The sequence below is a fragment of the Camelus bactrianus genome, chromosome 1 (genome assembly GCF_048773025.1).
Source record: "Camelus bactrianus isolate YW-2024 breed Bactrian camel chromosome 1, ASM4877302v1, whole genome shotgun sequence".
Classification (NCBI taxonomy): domain Eukaryota; kingdom Metazoa; phylum Chordata; class Mammalia; order Artiodactyla; family Camelidae; genus Camelus; species Camelus bactrianus.
Genome location: NC_133539.1, coordinates 72,591,348 through 72,603,798, shown reverse-complemented (window position 1 = coordinate 72,603,798; position 12,451 = coordinate 72,591,348). Strand labels below are relative to the sequence as shown.

General features: G+C 35.0%; 1 pseudogene; it reads left to right on the top strand.

Moving 5' to 3' along the window:
- Nucleotides 1–797: 797 nt before the first annotated feature.
- The window catches only part of LOC123611640 (DNA polymerase eta pseudogene), a 64,832-nt pseudogene continuing 53,178 nt past the window's right edge, over nt 798–12,451 (top strand).

The window sequence follows — 12,451 nt, the reverse complement described above, 5'->3', positions numbered from 1 at the left end:
TTAGTAACAAAGAAAGGGGAAGGGTTGCTGCGCGAATCACAGATTCCAAGGTAGCCCATCTCAGAGAATATTGGTTCTGAACAGAAACAAGCATTGATTTATGAAACCCATTTGTGCAATTCGGTTCATACTGCCAATGCAGCATGAAAACTTACATTATTAAAATTTTTTAATTTAGAAAAAAACCTGATGTAAGCTCATACGCTCAAAAAAAAATGTATTTCCCAGACCTGCCACTAACAGCATTCTACCCACAACAGCAGAAATCATCACCCGTGTCCACAACTTGCCATCATGAGCCCTCATAAAGCACAGATTACGGTTCCAAATTACACTCAAAGGAACCAGGACTCTTTGCAAGGTACCAGAAGTCATGTCTTAGGACAGAAAAAAATTAGGATGGTGATGGTAGTAACCTCCTATGGTTATAGAAAATCGGTTTTTTCCTACGATGGCAGGACGTGCTGAAAAGACAACAAACAGATCCCGCTGAGAGAGATGCTACTCACAAGCCGTGATGATTCAAGCATCCGAAGCAAATATATATATAATAACAATTCTGGTTAATTAGAAAGGCTGAGTCTGTAGAAGGTGGAATTCTTCACAGCCGGGAAACAGAAGTTAGAAGACGTACGAGGAGACGTAAGGGCCGCGGTGCGTAGGCGCGTCAGCGGACGTCGGCGTCGAGCGCGGGTGCACGCGACCCTTCATCCCTGTCAGGAGGGCGGTCCACACGGCTCGCGGGCCGTTTCCCTGGCAAGAGTCGTCTGCGGCCTTTGGTCCTTTTCTCCGTCATTATGGGGAATAAATCTCTCTCAGAAGTGACTCTCCAGCTCCCGGAAAGGGGACAGATACTCAAGACCCTTTCATCTTCCCTCTGGTGGACACCAAGCCCGGTATCGGCAGCGCCCACGGGCTGCAGTTTGCCCGGGTGTTTGTCACATTGAAACGAACAGGACCCGGTAGTTGCTCTAGTGGACTTGGGCTGTTTTTTGGTTCACATGGAGCCGCGGCAAAATCCTCATTTGAGGAATAATCCTTGTGCAGTTGACGGGACAGATCATAAAAGGGTTATGGAATCGTTGAAGTAAGTTACGAAGCTCGTACTTTGGGGTCATTAGAAATATGTGGGCAGATGATGCTAAGAAGTTATATTCAGATCTTCTACTGGCACAAGTCCGTGAAAGCTAACCTCCCCAAGTACCGGGAAACCAGCGTGGAAGTAATGGAGGAATAGCTCGTTTTGCTGTTATTGAATGTGCCAGCGTTGATGAGGCTTGTGTAGACCTGACCAGTGCTGTACAGGAGAGACTACGAAAGCTCCAAGGTCAGCCTATCTCAGCCGACTTGTTGCCAAGCACCTACGTTGAAAGGTTCCCCTGGGCCCTACAACGACAGAAGGGACTGCAGAAAGATACTTCCGTAACATCATCTTGCTTCTTCCTCCTTTTGGATCGTGCTTTGCTTGCTCATGCTGATCCTACTTAAACTACAGCCTGAATGAATCACGAGGACTCACACGGAAGGATATACAAATTCTCTCATTTTTGCAGGTATGTGGATGTTGAGAAGCTGTGAAAGCTGTGTAAAATCAAGTTTCTCTTTAGCCGTAGCTTGGCCAGTTAAAAGTTATCAGTAGAGGGCTGATTAAGCACCTCTATCAACTTTTTTTGTAGGTTAATTTATATTATTGTAACTTGGTTTTTTCATGAGGGTGAGCTTTTTTAAGGGGACTTCGAGAACAGGGAGTTGAGTCACTCAAAACTTCTAATCAGTTCATAGCATGATGTCATCAGTGGGCTGCTCAAGGCCTCTCTCATTTTATTTTACTCATTTTACTTCTTTTCTACTTTATAGTAATCCCACTGCCCCCTTCCTATCCCACACACCCTCTGGCACTCACTGATGTATTTGGTATAATTTCTTAAATATGTGTATGTCTTTATAAATTGTACAGTGTTGCTTTGTACATGTGCTTTAAAAATTTGTTTTATTTTTGTATTTGCTATTATTTCCTTTATTTTTATTTATTTATTTATTGAAGTGTAATTGATTTACAATGTTCTGTTGGTTTCAGATGTACAACATAATGATTCAATGCTTTTATAGATTATACTCCATTTAAAGATGCTATAAAATAGTAGCTATATTTCTCTGTGCTGTGCATTTATGTCCTTGTTGCATATTTATTTTGTGAGTAGTGGTTTGTATATTTTAATTTCTTACCCCTATCTTGTCCCTCCCCCTTCCCTCTCCAGACTGGTAACCACTGGTTTGTACTCTCTGTGAGTCTATTTCAGTTTTGTTTTATTTATTCATTTGTTTTTGGATACCACATATAGGTGATAGCATATGACATTTGTCCTTCTGGCTGACTTATATCTGTATGCTTTTTAAATTTGTGCTTTTTAATTACAAGATAGTATTGTGTTATTGTAGATCTCATTCTTGTTCTTTTTACTTTTTTTATTGAAGTATAGTCAGTTTACAATGTTGTGTCAGTTTCTGGTGTACAGCACTATGCTTCAGTCATACATGAACATACATATATTTGTTTTCATATTCTTTTTCACCATAAGCTACTACAAGATATTGAATATAGTTCCCTGTGCTATACAGTATAAACTTATTATCTATTTTATGTATACCAGTCAGTATCTGAAAATCTCAAGCTCCCGATTTATCCCTTTCTACTCCCTCCCCCCAACCCTGGTAACCATAAGTTTGTTTTCTATGTACATGAGTCTGTTTCTGTTTTATAAATAAGTTCATTTGTCTTTGTTTTTTTAGATTCCACATATGAGTGATATCATACGCTATTTTTCTTTCTCTTTCTGGTTTACTTTACTTAGAATGACATTCTCCAGGTCCATCCACATTGCTGCAAATGGCATTATTTTATTATTTTTTATGGCCAAGTAGTATTCCATTGTATAAATATACCACAACTTCTTCATCCAGTCATCTGTCGATGGATATTTAGGTTGTTTCCATATCCTGGCTATTGCAAATAGTGCTGCTATGAACGCTGGGGTGCAAGTGTCTTTTTGAATTAAGGTTCCCTCTGGATATATGCCTAGGAGTGGGACTGCTGGATCATATGATAAGTCTATTTTTATTCTTTTGAGGTCATTCTTGTTCTTAATTGTCATTCATTGGTGATTTTATAGATCTATCCATGTACCTGTATTTATGTGTAATTGATTGCTTTTAATTACATAATCCATGGTATGAACCTACTGTGTATATAGACCATTCTTCCAGTGATGAACTCACTGGTTGGTTCTAACTTCCTGCTGTTTATATGATGAATGTTCTCATTAATCCTTTTTTGGACCTTTGCAAGGGTTTCTCTGGGAAATATTTTCAGGAGTGGAGTGCTAGATCATACTATATGCACATACACTTAGTTTCACTAAGTACTGCCAAATTGCTCCCCAGAATCATTATAACAATTTACCCTACCCATGACAGTTCACAAGAATTCCTGTTTCCTCCATATCCTCACCAGCAATTGGTACTATCTAATGTTTAAAAATATTTGCCAATGTAATAGCTATAAAGGGATATTTTGTGTTTTGGGTTTGTTTTAACTTATAGTTCTCTATTTACTAATTGAGGTTGAGCTTCTGTTCATATATTTGTTAGCAAATTGAGTTTCTACTTTTGTGAATTTCTTATTTATAATCTTCACCCAATTTTCCATTGGATTTCCTATCTTTTTTCCCCAAGAGTACCTTGTATATCCTAGTTTATAAGCCTCTTTTCGACTTTTCAAGTATCTTTTCCCAAGTCTGTCATCCATTAACTTTATTTATGCTGTACTTTGTTGTACAAACTCTTCTAGTCAGTTTTTCACCTTATGGTTTATGCATTTTGAATCTAAAGACATTTTTCCTAAAGACATTTTTCTGCATGTTGTTCTATTTGCCTTATAGCTTATTTTTAGGTATTTCAAGTATATAGAGTTTGCCTTTTTATTTGATTTAAGGTAGGGAGCCACCTTAATTATTATACTTACAGTGAATCAGTTTTCCCAACAATTATATATTAAACAATCCATTCTTTATCAACTTCTCATATATAAATGGGTCTGTTTCTTTAGTATCCCATTAGTCTGTCTGCTTCTGCTCCAGAAACACACTGTTTTTATTACTGTTTGTGGTATGTCATAATATTTGATAAGGAGTCCCTCTGCTTTTGTTTTTCAAAATTGTCTTGGGTATTCATGCATCTTTATTTTTCAGTATGTGTTCTAGGATGCATTAGTTGAATTCCTCAAAAAAATGCTGGTGGAATGACATTGCATTTACATATTTAGGGAGGATAGTTATCTTAATGTTAAGTTATCCCATCCATAAACATATTTCACCAATTTTTTAGGTCTTCATTTATGTCCCTTTTAGTGATTTTTAAGTTAAAAATTATTTCTGCCTCTTTGGAGATCTGGAATCCAGTATGTTTTGCTTTTTCTTTCTCATCTAAATTTTTAATTGATATAATATACATAAAGTGTACAGATTGTAAGTGTACACCTTGACAAATTTTCACAAAGTAGACCCACTTGTTTAATCAGCATGCAGATCAAAAAACATCAGAACTCTAGAAGCCACCCTTACCTATCCTCCCAGTCATTGTGTATCCCTCTCCCCCGTCTCCTATATAACCACTGTCCTGATTTCTATTTAGCTTATTTTTGAACTTTATAAAACTGAAATCATGCAATAAATATTAGAGTCTGGCTTTATTCACTCAGCATTATCTTTGTGAGATTCATCCATTCTGTTGTATACAGTTGAGTGTACCTTGTTGCTATGTAGTATTCCATTGTATAAATATACCACAATTTACTTATTCTACTGTTGATGGGTATTTGGGTTATTTCCAGTTTGAGACTGCTAAGAAAAGTGCTGCAATGAACATTCCTATAAATATCTTCTGGTGAACAAATATGTGCATTTCTGTTGGGTAGAAGACTAGAAGTGCTGAGCTGTGGGGTTTTTTTGCCTGTTTCAGCTTTGGTTCACCTATAGTCAGTTTTAGTAGATACTACCAAAAGTTTTCCAAAATGGTTGTACTGATTGATCATTCCACTAGCAGCACGTAAGAGTTCTAGTCATTCTACTTCTTTGTCAACACTTGCTTTTTTCTCTTTTGCATTTTAGCCATATTGTTGGGTCTTTAGTGGTATCATACTGTGGTTTTAGTTTTCATGTCCCTGGTATTTATGAAATTAAACACCTTTTTGTAAGTTTGATGACCATTCTTCTTTCATGAAGTGCCTGTGTAAGTACTTGCCCATTTTGGGGAGGTTGAATTGTCTTGTCTCATTCATCTATAAGACTTCTTTACATATTCTGGATATAAGTCATTATCAGATACATGTACTACAATATCTTCAGGTTTGTGGCTTATTTTTCACTCTCTCAATAGTGGTTTTTGATGCATAGGGTTTTTAATTTTAATTTTGTCCAATTTATTTGTTTTTCCTTTGTGGATAGTATTTTAATGTCCTATTTAAGAAATTTTTAGCTACCTCAAGGTCATGAAGAAATTCTCCAGTTATTTTAGAAGCTTTATTGTTTTTCCTTTTACATTTATATTTATATTGTGTGTATCTGTAGAGTGTAACATATGTATCAAGATTCCTTTTTTATTATATGAGTATCCAATTATAATACCTTTCTTAAAGCTTTACTTTTTTCTATAAAGATCTTGTGCATTCATTATATTAGCTCATAGGTGCTTTAGTTTTTTATTGCTATTGTGATTTTGCATTTTTATTATATTTTCCACTTTGTTGTTGTGGTGTAGGGGAATGATAATTGATTTTTTTTGTAAGCTCTTCCTTATTTACCTTATCTTCCTGACAAAAACTTGAGATATAATCTACATGAAAGTGCTTCAATAAATAAAATGTACTTGATGTTTAAAAATATTTTCTTAGATTAGAATAAAATTAGGGCAATAAAAACTTGATTTTATGGTAATATTAGATTATGATAGTTCTAGATATCAGATATAAGAGAATCTGGGTCTTTTTCAAATCAAATATTATGAAAGTGGAATTCAGCAGGATCTCCCAGAGCAAAGAATTCTGCATCTAGAGGCTTTTAAGCAGAGTGTCTTTACCTTTTTGTAGACATTTTCTAGTACTTTTGATAATGGCTATATCAAAATAATGTGTCTATCCTCCCTTTTCATTTGTAATATGTACTTTTAGAACTATTACTTTGTAACATTCTTATTTAGAAGAGCTCTTTCAGTAAAAATCTTTGAATGTTGGACATTAACTGAAAGGGTACAAATCTATAGCAAGTTAACTTCTTGGGGGAACTTGTAATGGCAATCTGTTTTTACTTGCTGGAGCAATACAGATTTGTCAAGAAAAAGCACCAAGAGAATATAGCTTATTTCTAATTAGAGTAGTGAATTTTCCATGGGTTCAAATGTTTTAAAGTAAGAAAAAAATAAAAATAAAAGGTATACAAAAGTAATTCTAATACAAAAATGGTATTTTTATTTATGTTAATAAGTAGTGAAATATTGATATAAGTGGGCACTTTTTCTTACTTCTACAATTGTATGTGTATTTTTAATGTACTTGTTTCTATCTATGTGAACAGAAAAGAGTGAACATAAGAAACTTGAATAAGTCATACAGATCCATAAAAGGTAATTACAGTACCAACAACAAGGAGTGAAAAACACCAGTGGCCACAGATAATAACAAACTAGAAAAAGCATGTATCAGCTGATCAGGCCTTATGACCATACACAAACAAAAATTTTTTAAAGGGGTGGACGATGTGTTACATAATGAATAATCAGACCAAAATCCCAAAGAAGAGAATTAATTGAGCAAACTTGATGCCTTGATGTCTGGTAGAGAAAACCTCTAAGTAACTTTACTAATTAAAATTAAATACTGATTTGATATATAATTTGGTTCCAGTAATACTAAAACTAGATCAATATATCACAGTGGTGAGACAATACCCAATTTGGGATCCAAATTTGACAATAAGAAAGAAACATAGTATTGAATTTTTTTCTACCTGCAAAATTCCCTGGGATATGAAATAAACCAACCCCTCCAATAAAAAGCCAACCACATATTTTGACAGCCCAGATTTCCTCCTTCTTTCCACTGCTGTGTGCTGATAATTTATCAGCCTTCCTTAATCCTGTCCAAGTTGAGAGTATGTGCTTTGCCTTCATTGAGGTTAAAGTACAGTCTCCAAATCTACTACCATCTATAGGTTTTCTTTCATCAGAAACATAGATTATTAATTATTCTGATGGAAGGAGGGAGGGAAGAAAGAAGAAAATGAAAAGAAGGAAGGAAGGAAAAAGGAAAGGAAGAAAGAGGGAAAGAGAGCTAGAAAGAAAGGAAGGAAAGAAAGAAGGAAGGAAGGGAAGAAGGGAGGGAGGGAAAGGCCAAGGACATAAAGAAATCTTTTGAGACATCAAGTTGCTAAGAATTGAGAAATAATCATGAGCTATACAACCTTATGAGATAAAAGATAAGTAAAAAACAATAATTATTTAATTAATTTCCTTAGAAATGTAGATTCTATTCAAAACATACATCTTGTCTGCCTTACTTATTCCTATATTGCTGGTATCTAGGACACTCACTATACGTGCTTGGCATATAGTCAATGCTCAAAAATATTTGTAAAATAAATTGAATAGATGACTAAATTCATGAGTGTGGTTACTCGGATCCAATTTTGTCATGCTGGTTGCTCAACATGATAGTCTGAAGCTGTGTCAGTTCAGACACTCCTGGCAAAGGCAAATGCAAAGATAGAATGCAAGAAATGTATTAGAGGAAATAAATTGCTGTGAATAGTAGGAAGGAAAAGCCTTTGTATCACAATGCTGATTTGACACTTGTGAAAGAAGAGAGGAAAGGAAGGAGGATTGGGTTGGATGAGCCTCTGACTGCAGTGTAGCTCAAGAAAGTTCCAGTCAGGCCAATGGGGAACCCCAGTGCAAAGTTTAGAGGAGTCCCACATGGGTCAGAAATGACCTGGTTTTGTAGTACTTGGCTCACAGAACACCTCCTGTGCTGTTACTGGCTGTGAGCAGCCCTAAAAGAGCATGAACTTGGAGTTGAAAACTGTGGTGGATCCCAAAGTTGCAACATCTGAAGGCTGTCTGCTAATTACACTCTCAGGCAGTTTCTTTCTTGATGGAGGAGTGAGTGGCACACCTCCACGGCCATAGAAACTGAAAAGCTCCCTGTTTCTAATGATGAGTAGATCAGTTCCAGTATCAATACTAAATTTTCTCTCTCCATTTCTACCATGAACTCTATGAACTATTTTCTCCTTGAATACAGGAGATTATTCCTTTCTTCCTATTCAAATGTGGGCATGAATTTGAAACCTTTCACTTATGTGAATGTTTCATTCACCAAGAGAGTTGACAGATGTCAACTTTTTGAATTACACATAGAAAGGGCAACTCTATTGCCAGTCATCAAAGACTACAAAGTCATTCCATTATTTTTCAAATATCTCCTGCTTGAGTGGTAAACTTTCAGTATATGTCCATGTCTAGCCGGTACACCAAAAGTGGCATCCCTTTGTTTCCATACCTAATCTGGGACACTTCTTTCCTCTATTAGTCTAAAATAAGGGATAAAACACATATGCAAATATATATGATATATATTTTATATATACATAGTTTAAAATATGCAAAATATATAATAGTCAAATAACACTATGATGTAGATAGTGAAAAGTGCTAATGGAAGTACAAATATATGCAATGGAAGTTCAGAGAACAGAAAGATTAATTTAAACTGAGAGAGCTGGAGGAGAGTTTCATGGAGAAGATGTCATTTAATTTAAGTCTTTAAAGATGAGTAAGATTTGTACATGTGGAAGATGAGGTAAATGACATTGACTGATAGACTCATATGCCCAAGAGCATAGCCAGGAAAGCACAACCATGTAAAAAACAAAAACTCAGAGCTTATAGTTCTCAGGGCAGCAGGAGCAATTTAACTGACAAATTTCAGGTAGCTTTTGGTTCCTAAGTTTGAAATCTAAAGCACTGTTGGCCTGCCAGTCACTAGAAGATATACTACTATTGTTGTCTGTCTGTAAGTTTGACATCAGAAAAATTTACTTAAGCATAGATCTGACTGTTGACTCTGGCCATGAGGACCATCCTGCCTTGAGGGCACATTTTATTAGCATATACAACATATGCTGAAAGACTGAACTGAAGATACCCGTAAATTGTAACTATCACATGACAGAGTGTTTCAAAATAAGTTTAAGGTGTCATTAGTTCAAGTGGTAGCTCTGACACCAAATAGCTGCTCTTTGACTGATCTAAGAATGAACACATTCTCTCCATACAGTGTTCCATTAGCGATTTTAATTGCATGCTAACCTTTATAATTTGTTGCTGTCATTTAGGTTCATATACTGTACTAATATTTATTCTACGTATTATATAACACCTTATTAAGTTTATTGTCCTCTTTCCAAAAAATGTTTTATCTGACTTCAAGTGAGGAACTAACTTACATTTACATATCTGTTAAAAGTATTTGCTTGAATTACAGGTTCTCTTAGTATTCTCAACAGAGTTTCTAATTTAAGTCTGTGGAAGGAAAAAAGAGATAGTTTGCTTCCCAAAATAGGAAAAAGCCCTGTATATGCATCCTGTTATACAATATCTATGCCCTGAGGACCACCAAAATAAATGTTAATTACTTGTTTTGTCTTTTTCGTGTGCTCCATGGAGCTGTCTTTGACAGGTGGAACCAGAATATGTACCTCCTTTAATTCACATCCAATAAGTGCCTACCACAATGTCCTAGACATTAAAGCTTAATGAAAATGTTTAATGAAATAAATATGTAATAATTAAGATTTACTTTCTAAACATCCCCTCCATCACATTATATCACATAATTATGCTCAATAAGTCACAATGGTGGTAGAGACACAAATTCAGAATATTAATTGCACAGCAACAGCAAACTCCTCCTGACCGTCTCACCATGTATCCTTGCCTCTCCTATAAGCTTCCTTTCATTCTTTTTTTTTTCTTTAAAAGTTTTTTTCTTAAGTGACCAGTATTGAGAGGGCTGGTTTAGATACTTTATTTTGTGTTTGTGTATATATATATATATTTATTGTATATGTATTTATATTATTTATATTATATTATATATAAATATATATTTATTTGTGTATATATTTATATGTATAAATGTATATTTATTGAAGTATAGTCAGTTTACAATGTTGTGTCAATTCCTGGTGTACAGCACAATACTTCAGTCATGTAGGAAGGTACATATATTCGTTTTCATATTCTTTTTTTACCATAAGTTACTATAAGATATTGAATATAGTTCCCAGTGCTATACAGTATGAACTTGTTGTTTATCTATTTTATATATATCAGTTAGTATCTGCAAATCTCGAACTCCCAACTTATCCCTTCCCAGCCCCTTCCCCCCAATAACCATAAGTTTGTTTTCTATGTCTGTGAGTCTCTTTTTGTTTTGTAAATAAGTTCATTTGTCTTTTTTTTTTTTTTTTGGATACCACAAATAAGTGATATCATATGGTATTTTTCTTTCTCTTTCTGGCTTACTTTACTTAGAATGACATTCTCCATGTCCATCAACATTGCTGCAAATGGCATTATCTTATTTTTTATGGCTGAGTAGTATTCCATTGTATAATTATACCACAGCTCCTTTATCCAGTCATCTGTTGATGGGCATTTAGTTTGTTTCCATGTCTTGGCTGTTGTAAATAGTGCTTCTGTGAACATTGGGGTGCCTGTATATTTTTGAATTAAGATTCCCTCTGGATATATGCGCAGGAGAGCTTCCTTTCATTTTTTCTTTGCCTTTCTAAACTTCTCTTTGATCCACAAACGCCTACTAAACATCTGCCATATGAATATTAAGGAGAATGTGTGAGCACTCAAGATCATTTCTGTGGGACTTGTTTCTCTTCTTCCCTTTCTTTTGTCCCAGTATCTTTCCTGAAAAATATCTCCAAAACATAGATATGTGAGTCCACAGGTCCTATTCTCTCCATCAAACCAAAAACATAATATAAAATTTCTTCATTCATTATAGGCTAGAGATAATCACCAGATGATATGAAAGTTCCTAAAATGTTAGGTGTTCTTTTCTTAAATATATAAGTTAAGTTAGATTAAAAGTCTATGAACAGTAAACATTGTATATTGGTGCTCTAGAGATATGTAAATATTCTGGTACAGTAATTTCCTTTTCATAATTGGGCTGATCCACTCAAACTATCATTCCTATCCTTGCTGACTTATTTGGCAAAAGTGAGATCCAATGACAGGGACTGGGCTGATCCACATGACTCCCCCACTGATAAAAATAAAATGTGTCACTGCTTTCCTCCTAATAAGTCTGTCACATGGAATGAGCATGGGCTCCAGAGTCAGATATAGCTGGGTTTGAATCCCAGCTCTTCTGTTTCACAAATTACTCAACGCCTCTGTACCTCTGATTCTTGAGCTATGAAATAAGGTAATAATGCATATTTTATAAAGTTATTATTAGGGTTAAATGGGAAAATGTGTATAAAACATCTGGTACAAAGTAGGTACTCAAGAAATGGTTGTTTTTGTTCCTAAATTATTTCATTTATTTTCATTATTTTTACTCAGTATCCTTTAAAATAGCCCTAGAATAATAATCTGCTACATACAGCAACAGTGTTCCTAGAAAGCTTTGGTCATGTCACTTCATCATTGGCATGTGTAGCAACCTTCAAATCAGTCAGAGAAGAGAGGGCCAGTTAAAACAGGTGTAGGTTTTCTTAGAATACAACTTAGGGAAGTGACATGTCTGTCACATAGTGTGTGTTTCAGATGGTGAGTTTTGTATTTTAAAATAAAAGAACCCAGAGTCTGAGTTGTGAATAAATTACTGCTACTTTAAAGTGACTTTTTTAAGTTTGGATTTCTTATCACTTCCAGTTGATAAAAATGCTAGACAAATGGAGAGGTCACAGGGAAGAAATGAAATTGATGGTGTTAATTTATGACCCTGTTTCATCTGTTAGTAAAAAGCAAAATCGACAGAGAAGGGATAAGGAAGTACAAGAGGGAAAACAATGAGAGATGCATTTGGCATTGCAGTATATCAGGGTATGGGTATCTGTCCCTCATTTTTTTTAAACTGACTGAAAATTTAGAAACTTATACTTAATAAATTAATATTTTGGTTAACACAAATATAAAGATGTGTTTAGAAGAGAAGCTTAGGTTAATTTTCCACCCCAGATGCCCAACACATGGTCAGAGATGAGAGTGGGGCCCAAAGAGAACATTTCAAATGTAAGTATATTGTTAATTATAAACCTAGAAGTCTTCTGAACGCGTCATATTATCCAACATAATTTCTCCAAGATATATATCC